The 14750-nt window shown below is 53.8% G+C and overlaps 1 protein-coding gene across 3 annotated transcripts in view; it reads left to right on the forward strand.

Moving 5' to 3' along the window:
• PWWP2B (PWWP domain containing 2B) overlaps positions 1-14750 on the forward strand; it is a 106531-nt gene that overhangs the window by 51212 nt on the left and 40569 nt on the right. The window contains exons 3-4 of one of the 3 annotated variants that reach the window (XR_010375028.1): positions 3682-3908; positions 13153-13729. The exons of 1 other annotated variant lie outside the window; for it this stretch is intronic. The gene's annotated coding sequence lies outside the window, so the exon portion shown is untranslated. Of the gene's footprint in view, positions 1-3681; positions 3909-13152; positions 13730-14750 lie in introns of those variants that run through there. One more of the 3 variants, XM_064464435.1, reaches the window with a different exon arrangement.

Raw genomic sequence — 14750 nt, forward strand, 5'->3', positions numbered from 1 at the left:
TCTTTGTCAGTTAAATTTAATGGTTAAAATTCAAGACTGTTTCTATGATCCAGTAATGATAATAATTAACAGCAGTATTTTTCAAGAGGCCAAGTGCAAATGGGAAGGTTGGTACATTTAGAACCAATGGAAGAAATGTTCTTCTCGCTGAGCATTGTATCTCTCTGGAATTCACTTATGCAGAAGATTTAAACAAATAGGTTGGCTAGAATAAAAAGAAAAACTTTGGCTGGATCATTTTGTGTCCATTTACAACATCTGCGCCTATGCAAGCTCTGGTCAATTATATCTGCGTAATCGAGTAGCCCGTGCCAGGACAGAGGCGGCCGCACAGTCAGCCGGCAGCGTCGCGCCTGGGCTGGGGCCCGTCTCTGGAGCGCAGGCTACCGGAGCGGGTTTGCTCTTCGGTAGCCACCCCGCTGCTGGTTTGTGGCAGGGAAACTCCTGCAAGGGAATGGAGGGTTCCCAGGGGAACCTGGAGATCAGAGCAAAATCTTCAGTAGCCCTCAGTCGTACCGGAGTGAAATCTCTCTGCCCTGGCAGAGCCGGCGTGCCAGCAGCTCGCCGGGCGCCCGGAGAAGCGCTGCTCCTCCCGAATGAGGTGGGAGCCTCCGTCCACCCTTCCCTCTCCATATGCGTTTGCACGGGAATAACAGAGCAGTCGGGCAGCATTTCCTTCAGCCAGAACAAGCACATTTACCCAGGGGGGCTTCTGCAATTGCCCCATTTTATCTTAACTGCTGGCCCCAGAGTTTGAGTGTTATCAGGTAGAAGATGAGCTCACATATTGACAGTTATAAAAGAAGGAAATAATAATAATAATAATAATGAATTATCAACAAAGCTAAGAGTCTGTTTGAAAATGCTGACAATCTTTTTCTTATTGCAAAGTGTAAACTAGAAGTTTTTTGTAATGAAGCTGAACTGGAGCTCAATGAAAATTTTTTTCCAGTTAAATGAGGTTGGGGCTTTTTGGAAAAATGCAGTTTCACTTAAATGTGTTTTTCTGGTTTTTTTTGTTTTTTTTTTTAAATTATTATTAATTGCAATGAATGGGATGAGAGCAGCACGGGCAGGGGGTGGGAGCCGCACGGGCAGGGGGTGGGAGCCGCACGGGCAGGGGGTGGGAGCCGCACGGGCAGAGGAGCGGAGGCCGACGGGTCAACTCCTCTTGCTCAGGCAGCTCAGATCACAGGCTCGCTTGGAAAATGCAGCTGATCCTTAGTGAAGGCATAGGTTAAAGACCATGGAAAATAGTTGGGATCCTGCTTTTGGATGTGAGTGAAATGAGAAATAGAAAAAAACCCAACTTAGTTATTTCTGGTCGCTGACCTTTGTGGTATTTGCTGGCTGGGAACTGCTACGCTGCCGACGCATCCCGGAGCAGCCTCTGCACCTGCCTGGAGGAAACATCCTCCTCCCCTCCATCCCGATCCTGCTCCCGTGCTGGGCACCGCTATTTTGGCTTACTCAGGAAGTAGCTGGAGACTAAATGGTACTTTCCCAACAGAGGAAAAGACGGCATATTATGCTTCTAGTGAAGTCATTGTTTTTGTTATGAAAAAAGAACGAATTCGCTGTCTGGGTTTGTCTGCAGTCCATCCTACCCCCTGCGCAGCTGTCAAAATTTCCAACTTGTATCCGGGAAATTATACCTTAGTATGTCCAAAGCTTTGTGACACACAAACCACCTTTTGAGGGAAGGAGGTTGAGGTGAAACCAAAGCAGATGTGCATTTCTGGTCCATGGTGCTGCTGCTGTTCTCCTCATTAATCAGGAGTGGAAACGGGCGTCCCGGGGGAGGGGAAGTGCTCGCTGCAGGTGTACACCGCAGCACCGGGGGCACCCGTGGGCGTGCTGGCAAAAACACAGGGCCAAGCTACCGGACCAAAGTACTTCTGAGACTAAAGCAGAGGTGTTAAGCTGCAGAATTGCTTCAGCGTGTGTTCCTCCCCCAAGGAAATGATGCTGCAGGCTCTGTATTGCCTCTTTGCAGTGTCCCCAGCTGTTGTCACTCATTTTCTCCGAGCAGCATTGCCGTTCTCTTGGTGAGTGACGCTGATGCTCAGCCGTGGCTGGCCTTGTTGCTCCAACAACTTGAGGCTGTTCCTGACGCTGGGGCAGAGGTTTGGATCCGGGTAGGCGATCCTTAACAAACCGGCTTCCTATTTCCCTCGGAAATGCCTTCCCAGCAGCCAGTTAGTTGCGGCAGGGCTCGCTCAGAGCTCGCCCGCACAGGCAGGAGGCCGGGCTGCGGCTGCAGGAGGGAAGCCTGTGCTCCCTGCAGCTCCTGGGGACGCAGCAAGGGCCGGGTCCCCAGCAGGACCGGGAGCAGGGGCTGCGGCAGCCCGGGGTCTCTCTGTGACCCACCACGCAGCCCACGGCCCTGGTGCAAGACGAGCACAGCTGCCCACGGGTGGCAAACCCGGAGTTCATGATTTCCAGGCTGCTTTTAGATTCATTTGGGGTTTTCTTCTCCTTTGTCTGCCTTTTGTCCGCTCAGCCCCCGTGCTTGCCCACAACCACCCTCCCATGCCCGGGGTAGAGGGGGCTGAAGACGAGGTGGCCTCGGAGGTCCCTGCGCCTCATGAGACCCAGTGGGGGAGGGTTCGTTAGCGCAGCCTTGTCACCCCAAAGGAGACGCTCGCTTTTAAAGACAGCAGTTTAACAGGAGGGTGTTTGAAAGGGCATCTCACAACCCTGTCAGCTCTTTGGTTTCTTGGGGTTTTTTTGCACCGCACTGTTATTATCTGGGGTGATGAGTGAGGGACACCCAGGAGACACCTGGGAAAGTTACAGCTCACGTATCATTTGGAGAAATTTTAGTAAATAAAAGGGAGGCTTGGGAATCCAGCGACCTCCCCAGCATGGCTGGCAGCCAGCTCAGCCCTGCCCTAACTGCCAGGCTAAAACAAACAGGACTAAACTCATACTGCCACCTGGGTGCCTGACTCCCTCCGCCCGGGTGACGTCCCAAGCACTTTGCCTAGTGCTGCAATTGCTGCAGATTCGGGCGAGTGTCATGAAACTTCCTAAATGAAACACACTTTGGGTTTCAGAGAAACGCCCCCTGTGCCTCCAGGCAGGAGCCCTGCCCCACGCTCCCGGCGCCCAGCCACCGCGCAGGGGACGGAGCGTGGGAGCGCCTGGCAGGGCTCCCGGCGCCCTGGTGCTGCTGCTGCCTTTGCCCCAGCGCCCGACGGGCCCCGCACCCAGCGCCCGTCCCCGAGCCCGCGGCCGCCCGCCCTCCGCAAGAGCCGGGGGGTGCTGAGATTCATTTTAGGCCTTCAGATTTATGCTGGGAGTGTCCCGCAATGTTTCCAATTTGCAGGATTTCTTGTGTAATTATTTTCTCAGCCACCCCTCACTGTTAACAGTTTTTCTTATGAGTCACTAAATAATGTGTAATTTATACAGCTGTATTTTGTGTTTGGAATAAGCATTCAGCTTAGCAAATGTTGCAAAGAAAGTTTAGGATTTTTGTAGAAATTGGTCTCAAAGTCCATTAAAAGCAAAAGAGATGATATTGCTGTAAAATAAGCAGAAATTAATGTCATCTTTTTGTCATTAACTGCACAGCGCTATGCAGGTAAGCCTCCCGGTTTGGGAATGTTTTCATTCTCCATTACATTCGGTGTGACTTTCCTGTAAGCATCATCCCCTTGTCCTCCTGAATTTTAGATCCTACGCAACTCCGGCATCCACTGAATGGCACTGCTGGCAGAGTGCGGTTAGACCAAAACGACCGGGCATCCCAACAGAGAGCTCAGCTGTTTCCAGCAGATCGTGGCGGCGCTGCCGAGCCCACACCGGGTGTGGACTGCCCTGCCAACAGCACATTTCTACCCACGGATTTAAATTAGGCTGCCCTAATTTAATCTTTGAAAAATGACGTCATAAAAGAAAGGGTAAATATTATGTCCTCGCACCTCTGGCTGGGAATAATGGTGCTGCCATCAGCTGCTGTGCAGCAGATGAATTAGCCTGGAAATCCACTGCCGGGCCTCGGGGATGCCGCTGCAAGGACCGACGGCTGCCCCCACAGTGGGTGGCTGTTGGCCGGTGCTCCGTCAGGCCGGCGGCGGCGGCGGGGACCAGCCTGTCCCTGTGCCCACCCAGGGCGGTAATGCTGGGCGAGCCTGGGGGTCTGCACGGCTGGGAGGGGGAGAGGCAGCGGCTGGCGCCAAGGGTGTGGGCGAGGGTGCAAACCCATGCAGAGTGAGAGGTGGAAACAAGCAATGGGCACAGGGAAAGCAGGGGAGAAGCCCGGTTTAAAACTCCAGTTTAACCCTATTGCATGTCACAAGCATTTGTGCATGGCCAAAAAGGGTCCCAGCAGCTTTTAGCCCGCAGCAGCCCCTGCAGCACCCAGAAGTCATTGAACACTGCTCCAAGGACCCTGCAACCTGCCAAAACACGTACCAAGGGAAAAACTGCAGCTGGCGGAAGGGCTGGAGGCTGCAGCCTGGCCTGCAGGGATGCCAGGTGTCCCAGCTGACGAAGCACTGGTGCCACGGGTTTCCCCCAGCCAGCGGCTGGCACGTCCGTGCGCGGCTCCGCGGAGCAGCCTCTGCCCGGCCCGGTCGCGGGCGGCGGGCGGCGTGGGGCTCGGGCATCCCCAGGTGGCCACAACCCTGCGCCGGTCGGTGCCCAAGTGCACTGGGGCTGTCTCGTCAGCAGGCCAGCTTTTGAAGCAGCAGTAGCTTTTAAAATGGGTTGGATAAAATCCGAGGGTATAAAACACAGCGGAAAACTGTGGAAAATGGGCTCGTTCTGACCTCTAGAAAATGGAACCAGATTTGATGTTTTGTACTACTTTGTGCCACGGCCAGCTGGGGAAGGAGCAACCGTAGCGCTGCTCCAGCAGCCTCCTTGGCTCCTCTGCGGAGTTCGTACAGCAATGAGCCGCTTGGCCTCACTTCTGTCGTCGGAGAGGCCCCAGGGCTTTTTTTTTTTTCCTTTCCTGTGGCTGTGATGAGAGCTTTAGCTGGTGCTAAAATTCAGGTTTTGGACCAAATCTGAAATATTCTGGCAGTCCTCAGAGTCGCAGCGTATTTAGGCAAAAATTGTTGGATATTGTAAAAAGACCCAACAACAAGTAGCTGGACTACTGTGTCCATAGCAAGAGGCAGCTGTTTGTTAGCAGGGAAGTAGTCTCATACAGCTCTACTATATACGCTTTTAAAATCATTTATTAGATAATTAAATTGTGGCTTCCACTGGCGACTCATCTGGCCAACACTTTGCTGTGTACTGCAGGCTGGCTTTGGTGTACAACGATGGGATCCTGGGGGTCTAAACTTGGATTTCTGTGGAGTTAGGGACTCCAAAACACGTTCACAGGCGTCGTAGAAACTGCAGGACTGACTCAGCGCTCAGCAGATTTAATCTAAGGGCTTTGCACTCTTCACGAGTACCTTGTTTCTTCCCGGCTTCCTCCCTCCTCTTCCAGTCCATAATGTAAAATATTTTGAACATGAAGATGTTCCAGTTCACCTCATCACATTGATGCTCTCTTTTATAGGTACAGAGAACAAGACGACTACACAGAAGGGTCGCAAAGCTTCATTTCTTTGCAACGAAAATAGTTTTTAGGGGATTCACTCTTTAAATTTGTTTTTCATACCCACATAAAGAATATGGAAATGTTTCCCTTCTGTATGCCTACATCCTTCCCACTAAATAAGTGATTTCCTTTTCTCTGTGCTGATTAGGAAGTTCTGCTCTGGAGGTTCGGCTTTGATGTCTCAGGAAAAGAAAAATCAAATTAGCAAATCTCCAGGAAAGAATTAGCACAGCCCTGTTCCCTGGGCCTGAAATTCAGGGATTAACCCTGTGACTTGAGTCAAGCCGGCTTCAGGTGGGCTAAAGAAAATGGGAACGCGGTTGGCTTGTTTTGAGTTAGAACCGCGTTCCCGGCCCCGAGCGCCTGACGAGCAGCACAAACCGGGCAATCGGCACAGATGCCGCAAGCGATGTTCTGGGAACCCTGGAGAGCATCACACGCCGCTGCCGCGGCTGCGGGACAGGCACAGCGCATCCTGCCATCGCCCACGGCCGGGCCCGACCCCGACCGCCCTGGGCCCCGCCGGCACGGGGAACGCTGGGGGGCTGCTGCTGGGGTGGTGCCACGCTGTGCCATGCTGTGCTGTGTCACACCATGCCATGCCGTGCCGTGCCGTACCATGCCATGCCGTGCCACGTCATGCCACGCCGTGCCATGCCATGCTGTGTCACACCATGCCATGCTGTGGCACACCGTGCCACGCCATGCCATGGCATGCCGTGGCATTCTGTGCCGTGCCATGCCATGCCATGCCGTGCTGTGTCACACCATGCCATGCTGTGGCACACCGTGACACGCCATGCCATGGCATGCCGTGGCATTCTGTGCCGTGCCATGCCATGCCATGCCGTGCTGTGTCACACCATGCCATGCTGTGGCACACCGTGACACGCCATGCCATGGCATGCCGTGGCATTCTGTGCCGTGCCATGCCATGTCGTGCCGTGCTGTGTCACACCATGCCATGCTGTGGCACACCGTGACACGCCATGCCATGGCATGCCGTGGCATTCTGTGCTGTGCCATGCCATGCCGTGCCGTGCTGTGTCACACCATGCCATGCTGTGTCACACCGTGCCACGCCATGCCATGCCATGCCGTGGCATTCTGTGCCGTGCCGTGCCATGCCATCCCGTGCCATCCCATGCCGTGCTGTGTCACACCGTGCCGTGCCATGCCGTGGCATTCTGTGCCGTGCCATGCCATGCCATGCCATGCCATCCCATGCCGTGCTGTGTCACACCGTGCCATGCCATGCCATGCCGTGCCGTGCTGTGTCACACCATGCCATGCTGTGGCACACCGTGACACGCCATGCCGTGCCATGCCGTGGCATTCTGTGCCGTGCCATGCCATGCCATGCCGTGCCATCCCATGCTGTGCTGTGTCACACCGTGCCACGCCATGCCATGCCATGCCGTGGCATGCTGTGCTGTCACACCGTGCCATGCCATGCTGTGCCATGGCGTTGCCTGGGGTTGCCTGGGGCTGCCCTCCCCAGAGACCCCACTCTGCTGCAGCAGCTGGCCCCAGCTGGGCCTCTTTGGTGCAAAACTGGGGATAAAATAAAAACCCTGAACTCCAGAAGTCTCAGGGCACAGAAGCTGGTTGAGATTTGCTGTGTATTCCTTCTCCCCGGAAAACTCAGCTGGATTAGTTCTACTTAATGCGTTTAGGGTCGTTCAAAGTTAATGTGACACAGGGCTATATGTTTGACTTTCTGAACAAATACCTTTGTTCCTGCTAGCCTGGCCAAATAGTGCCCCAAGCATCCTCCCTCCTGTCCCTGCCGAAGGCAGGTTAAAGCCCTCCTGCCCGTGTGAGTCACACAGCAGCAATCCTCTGCAGGCTGGGGCAGGACAGCATTCTCTTCTCCCATCCAGTTTGTAGGGTAGAAACAAAATTCCCACTCAGCATTTGTGTAAATCCAGACATGCCCGCGGCAGCTGAGACCCCGGCCGGTGCCCTGCAGAGGCGGCAGCGCCCGCGTCCCCGTCCCCATCCCCAGCCGCGCCGTGGGGACCGGGTCCCCGTCCCTGTCCCTGTGGGCTGTTGGGGACAGTGGGAACCCGCCAGCCTTCCCGAGCCCAGGCAAGGGCAACACGTTCAAGGTCTACGTCTGAGCGCTATTTTTCCATTTCCTTTCATTAAGCAAAACCTCTAGCTGTTTATCTGAGCTATAAATAGTTTCCTCCATGTCTGCGTTTGCTCTCGCTGTGGTCAATAACACGTGGTGTTGGGGTTTGGGGATGGGGTTTTTAAACCTGACTGGTTTTTTTGCCTATCCCTAATATCAGAACGGAGCGCAAAAACAGATTAAACAAGGAGAGATTAAGGTAAGAGACGTATAAATGGGTCTAAAAATAAACTGTGGGCTCCTTAAGCCAACATGGGTCTGTTGCACACAGCGCAGCTCAGTGCCTTTAAAGTATGAGCCCCTTGATTTCTACTGGTGATAGAAGGAACATGTATAAATCCTCTGATGAAAGCAGAGTTCAGCTCTGTGTGTGTGTGTAGGGGTGGGGAAAGGGGTGAATACGCTGTGGCTTTTACCAGTTCTGGCTGATCTCATTTCCAGGCCACTCACAGAGCACAGAACATTTATTAGGACTATCTCAGAGTTCAGTTGCGCTAACTTCATTTATTTTTTTAAATCACCAGTAACACCCACACAGAGAAAAATGAGTTTTTAACCACCTCGGCACACATTTTCCCAGCGCCACTGCTGCGCTCGAGCAGTGCCGGCCCCGTGCACAGCCGGGAGCTCGCAGGAGGCGAGCGAGCCCTCGTGCCGGGGCGCCTCAGCTGCTCGCCGAGCGGAGCAGGTCTGGCGTGTGTGTGCCAACGTCCATCGCCAAACGTGGAGCGACGCCGCGCTCGGGAAGGGCTTTACCGAGGAGCCCGCTGTGCCCCCGGCGCGGGGCTGGGCTGGTGCAGGGAGCGCGGTCGCGCCGCGGCGTGGGGCTGTGTCACCGCTGCCAGCCCCCTGTGCTTCCCCAGCGACGGCTGCCTCGGCCCCGCCACACCGCATCGGAGCGAGGGCGTCGGCAGAGCCACGACGGGCACCAACGCCGTCACCCGCGCGCGGCGGTTCGTCTCGGCTGCAGCAGGGAGGTGCTGCCCCTGCAACGCCGCGCATAACCTTGGGCTCGGACCATTTTGGAGGCTTTGCTCGGCACCCCTGCGAGGCCGCCCTGCGGGGGGGGGCGTCTGGTCGGAAGGTGCGGGGTAACAACCAAGATGGGGATCACGGACAGCAGCGGAGCAGAAGGTGGCGTGGGGCTCCCTGCTTTCCTCCCTGCCTGATGCACGCTTCTTTTAATAGAGAGCAAAAGGTCTTACACCTTTGCATTTGCTTATTTCCCTATCTTGGATTGCAAAAGTGTACTGAAAAAACTGGAAGAACGCAGAGCCTGAGAGGATGATCTCCATCGCACTGCCACGCGCAGTACCCCTCCGTGCACGGCACAGGCGCTGGGGAGGCGTGCAGATGGCTGGGGAAGCTGCCGGCGTCCCCGGGTGGGCGCTGGGTGAGCTCCCAGGCGGGCGGAGGGCAGCGGCAGGACTGCCACCTTTGCCAAAATGATTTTAACCTGGTGCTTGATTCTTAAATAGCACTCGGCCTTTGTCATGGTGACACAAAGCCTGGTTCCTTTGGAGTCGGCTGCTGCGTGGCTGTCGGGCAGCGTCTTGTACCGCAGGCTCCTGCAGCCGCCCATCCCCGGAGGCCTCTGCGGGTCAGGGAGCCTCGCGCCGGCCGAGGACGCTGCTGGCCCCCAGCCGCAGGGCTTGCTGTGCACTCAGACACACGGCTTTAGGGACGACGCTGGTCACTGGCTATTCTGCAGTGCAAAACTCAAAACTGGTTTTAACCCCCTCTCATGCAAGAGATGTAAGAGTAATGCAAAACCCCCTACGAGCAGTGGGTTTGGGAGCTGGCGCCCATAAGAAATCCAGGTGTCGTGGCTTTCGTGGTTTCTGATCTGCGTTTTCTGCCTTCGTGGCAACGCAGGCCAGGGCTGAGGCAGCAGCTCATGCTGGGGATGGCACCGCTGGTGCCCTGCGCCGCGGGAACGGCCCCAGCCCGGGGAGAGGGTGCTCCGCTCCAAGGGCTGTCTGCACTCGCCTGCCTCTGAGCAGCTGGAAGGGCTTGGACGGCATGAACTCCATTGCAAAGACAGAGCCGCTGCGGGGTCATTGTGCAAGACCTGCCTGGGGAGGAAATGGAAAAATCACTCATCAGGGGAGACTAAAGCTGATTCCTGAACGGGGAGGTCATGCCTGAATAGCGCCGAGGAATTTTCGCTGATGCTCTGCATAAGCAATGCAGCCCGGCAGGGCAGGGGGAGCCGCGCAGACAGGCCCGGCGTGCCGTAATTAGAGTGTGTGTAATTTCCTATCGGAGGCATTAGCAATACGTAAGGTGTGGAGTAATGGAAAATGTGGAAAGCTGGCACGCTGGCTTGAAAACTAGCTAAACAAGAAATAACCTTGTGCTTCTGTAGGTGTATAATTGAGAAGTGTCAATTATATATGGTTGGTGCCTAAAAGGATTACTGTGCTACAGAAAAGACTTCTTTGTCTGGAAAAATTACTAGTTGATAATGGAGATATTCCCCTCCCTTCTCTATTGTGTAAACAGTATCGGTGTATTTGCTTTGCCTTCTCTCTTGTGAAAATAGAAATGCATTTGCTCGGCATGTGTGTCCCCGCACCACCAGGGCTTTACCGGCTTCACCGCTGGCACCTCGCTGCTTCTGCAAGACAGAAACTCCTTTTGCAAAGCCCAGTAGCAGAAGGAGAGAACCAAAGAGCTCACATATTCTTATATGTTTCATTTAACGTGCATCGTCAAACACTTGGTATTAGTTACCATGGAAAGCTTTCCATTCCTGCCTTTATTTACAGAAAAAAGAAGATTATTAGTTTGGCTATAGGCTTTGTATAAATTTTTCACGAATAGAGGTTATTAGTATTTATTGACATTCAGAGGTTTGTTCAGGGACAAAATGTGTGACATTTGGGGAAATGAAGACTTTTAAATGTAGTGAGTCTTAGGAAGACAAAGAAAGCGTTTCCTGACTGAATTTTCATGTTGCTAATCTAAGCCAGCACCTCTCAATTGACTTGTTGCCCTCTGCTACAAGCTTTCCTGCAAATAAGAAATGGTGGTCAGAAATCACCTACTTTGCAGAACACCCGATGCACATATATGCCGTACCTGTAGTACCAGCTGTCAGCTTGCGTGAATGGCCTAAAAGGGGAATTACAGATTTTTGTAACATAAACCATGTCTAACTTGTAAAACCCAACTCTGTGTGAGCTATAAGCTAAAAGAGTGAGGTATTTTCCCCAACTCTAGTTTGAAACCCGTGCAGCTTTCTCCATAATGTCTGTTTTTTCCTTGTAGGTGGATTGACTTGGCTTTACAGTTTATTTATATGATTTTGAGCGATGCAGTATATTACTTTAAGGAAAAAGCCAAGAGAAGACTGGGTATTAATTCTTACTAGAAGCAAAACAAACCTCCCCCTCGGCCCCCCAAAATGAGGCCCCTTCATTTACCGAATCTTGAGCGACCGGTTGGCGGAGGGTGCCGGTGCAGCTCCGGGGCTGCTGCCTGCCCCTGCCTGCCCGCTGCCTTTGCCCGGGCTCGGGGGCTCCGCTCTGCCCCGGCTGCAGCGTGCGACATTTTGCTCCCAGCTGGCAGAGCCGCGGGGTTGAAGGCAGAACCAGGCTTATCGGTGGGTTTCTGCTTCTGGCCTTGCTGAAACACACAGGCCACGCGTGCACCCGCGGCGTGCTGTCGGGCTGCTGCTGGCAGCCAGCGCTGGCGGGCGAGATCATTCGCTGCAGCGCCTCTGAGGGCAGGGTGACTGCAGCAGCGAGGTGGCAGAGGTTCAAGGTGGCCCTCAGGGCAACTGGGGAAAGTCCTCACCAAATTCGAGGCGTTTACGAGCCCTTTTGCTGTGACCTTGGCTAACTCGGGGCAGCTCAGGGCAGGGAGGCTGGGAGGGACGATGCTGCAACGGTGATTACTCTGGGGGTTGGGGCTGGGGGTTGTTATTCATGAGCAGGTGGACTTTGCTGGCTTGCGTTAGTGGGGACGATCAGACCACCCCCCAGCAGGGACCCCCATCCCTCCCCTGAGCGGCAGGGAGCACCCCCCTGGGGGACACCCCGGCTTCAGCAGCTTCATGGATTGCAGCGTTGGCAGGAGCTCCCTGGGAAAAAGCAACACTGAAAAGTGCTGCTTGCCTGTGTGTCAGGGCTTGTCTCACCAGAAAAACATCCCTAAAACTTGCACCTCTCATTCGTGGCGTCACGCTGGCCAGGTCTCTGGCAGAGGTGGGGTGAGATGCTCTGGAGACACAGAGTCTCACGGCTGCCCAGGGGACCGTCCCTCGCCCCAGGACATGGCTGTACCTGATGGTGTAGCAGGAGAGAAAAGGAGGTCGACAGCAAGCATCACCGGACCCTGCAGGGACAGACCCGCTTACGGGGTCAGGGCCAGGGGTGCTGCTCACCCCAGGTGGGGGCCCCAAGTTCAGTGAAGCCCCATGTGAAAGTTCTCGGCTCTCAGATTTTCCATTCTAACACATTTTCACACGAGTATATCTTTCCATATCAGATAACAGCTTAGGAACAAAACCTAATTAGAAGTAGACTATGAGTTCTCTTGTTTAAATAGTTAGGAATAAACTACTCCTCAAGTTCTCTCTCCTCCGCTGCATGCCATGAAGGACTAGATCAAGCATTGCCACATGTGAGGTGGCTGGGTTTCCTCCCTGAAGAAGCCTTTGGTGGCTGTTGCCCTCTGCCTGTACCTTGGGCCATCTAACACTCACCTGCAAGGGCGTTTGGTCCCGTACGGTAGCATCGTGGCCACACGATAAGAGCTCCACAGACACCTCCACCTGCATCTTCGTGTTTTAAATTCGTTACTCTCATTTGGATCTTAATGTCTGGTCTGGGGTGAATCGCTGACTCACATTGTCTGGGGACACCTTGAGGTTTTTTTTCGATAATTGAATTAATACCTTCAGATTTGGCAAATTTCTGCTCAGAAACAACTAGGTTTTCTCAGATACCATCCACTTCAAAGTGTGGATTATGTCTGGCATTGCTCCCTGTGTAGCCAAGGAACAGACAAAATCACTCTGAATGGCACAACTTTCCATAAATCACGCCGAACCAGAACTTCAGCGTCACGTTTCCGCATGGCAAAGTAGCATACGCCAGGCTTTTATGCCAAAGGTATTATTAGTGAAATGTTGCGATCTGAAATTAAGCCTTTGAACGTGACTGCCCGGGGCTGGAGGGCATCGGGAGCGGCGGGCGGCATCCCCGAGCGCCGGGACCACCTGCACAAGTGCTGGTGAGCACCGGGGTCTTCTCTGATTCCTGATATCCCTGTTGCTGACTGAGGGAGTTTAACGTGGTGTACATTTGCAGAAGTCTTACTCTTTGGTTTCAACATTTGTGATACGTATTTCTTGAAAACTCTGTATTCCAACAAGCTAACTCTGAATGTTACCTTTTCTTTGATTTAATTTAATCCCAGTGTTTATGCTTGTGTTTTGTAGTGATCTTAAATGCAGTAAAAAGGCTGGGCGAGTGCAATGCCTGGAGGAAACGTGCAACGCCCGTCAGCAGCAGGAGCCGCGTCTCTGCCCTGCCAGACCACCCCAGCAGCGTCCCAGCGAGGGCCCCTGGCAGCGCGTTGGGACAGATGAGAAAGTCACCCCAGGCCTCAGGTTCTTCTGCTAGCTAAAACCAGACAGAGATTAATGCCATTTTCAGGGAGAGAAAAAGAAAGGAGCTCCGTAGGTCATATGTGTAATTCAGGGATGAAGTTTCAAAGTCTGGATTTAGAAATAATAGCCAAAGGCTCTGAGAGTGTAATCTATCACTGGAACCGTGCCAGTGACTAACTAAAAAAGTCTGCCCCAAAACGTAAAAATCATGAATCATTCCTGAAAGCCAGAAGATGTTTCGTAACTTTCATGATTTCAGACAAACTCTCAGCATCCTGTTTGCTGCCGGCCTTTGTTCTAGGGCTTTGACTTACTCATCCAGTAGGGAGGTTTACCCTGAAAGCGTGGAGGCTTGAAACTTGTCTTTGAAAAAACTGAATAAAGAGAGACACAATTTTCACCAAAATGTATGCGTATATGTGTATTGACGTTTCTCTGTCATTTGTCTGTGAGGAGCAGGAATATCTATACTCACTTCCCGGGGCCCGGAGCACGGCTGTTGATGTTTGCACGGTGCCGGAGCAGAGCGGCAGCTGCTCGCCGACGCCGTCACACCCGAACACCCGACGCGTGCGGCCGTGCCCGGAGCGGGACACGCGGCGCCGCCGGCAGCGCGGGCAGGGAGGGGCCCGGCCCCCCGCTGCCGCAGGGGCCTCGCCGGGGCGCCCTGCCTGCTCCCCGCGGCGAGGGCCGGGCCCGCGGCTGCCCGGGGTGCTCTGCAGCCGCCGGGGCTCCCCCCAGCCCGGCACGCGGCGGGTCGGCCGGGGGGGGACGCGGCGTGGCCGGATGGTGGTCTGAGCGGGAAAGCGGCCCCTGGGGGGACTGCCTTCCACCAGTGCACGTCCTCTGCATGAAGGACGTTTTGTGAAACGCCGAGAGACCGCACGCTGCACAGCAGTAGCAGATGTTATTTTAAAAAAAGTTTGTGTGTATGCATATATATATTTACATATATATAGCTTGCCGGGGTTTTACAGAGAAATATAATATGAGAGTTTCTGGCTGTGGTCAGTTTGCAATTTTAAACGTACTTATTCAGAGACTTGAGGAAATAACTTCTGGCTAATTTGACGGCAGCAGAATGGGACTTCAGTTTTCTGCAGGACTTCTAGTAGTCAGGCGTTGCTCAGTGGATCTTTTCTTCCTGCAGAAACGGCCCACCATAGTGATTCAGGCCTGGGAAAGAGAAATCACTAGTGGGAACTTCTGCACCGACGCCATTTCTCTCCCCTTCCCGAGGCAATGGTCTGCAGCATCAAAAAACCCTTAAAGCAAAGGCACTGCCTCATGTGTTGGTTTTTTGCATTTTCTTTCCTTGTGCAGATCCCTAGAAGTTGGAGTCAAGTGAATTCCAGTCTACTGAGAACAGTCCTGCTTTTTTTGGTCACACTTTGTGGACCCCTTGGACCTACAGGGGTCTGGGAATC

Source organism: Phalacrocorax carbo, chromosome 12, assembly GCF_963921805.1.
Source record: "Phalacrocorax carbo chromosome 12, bPhaCar2.1, whole genome shotgun sequence".
In the NCBI taxonomy this organism is placed as follows: Eukaryota; Metazoa; Chordata; class Aves; order Suliformes; family Phalacrocoracidae; genus Phalacrocorax; species Phalacrocorax carbo.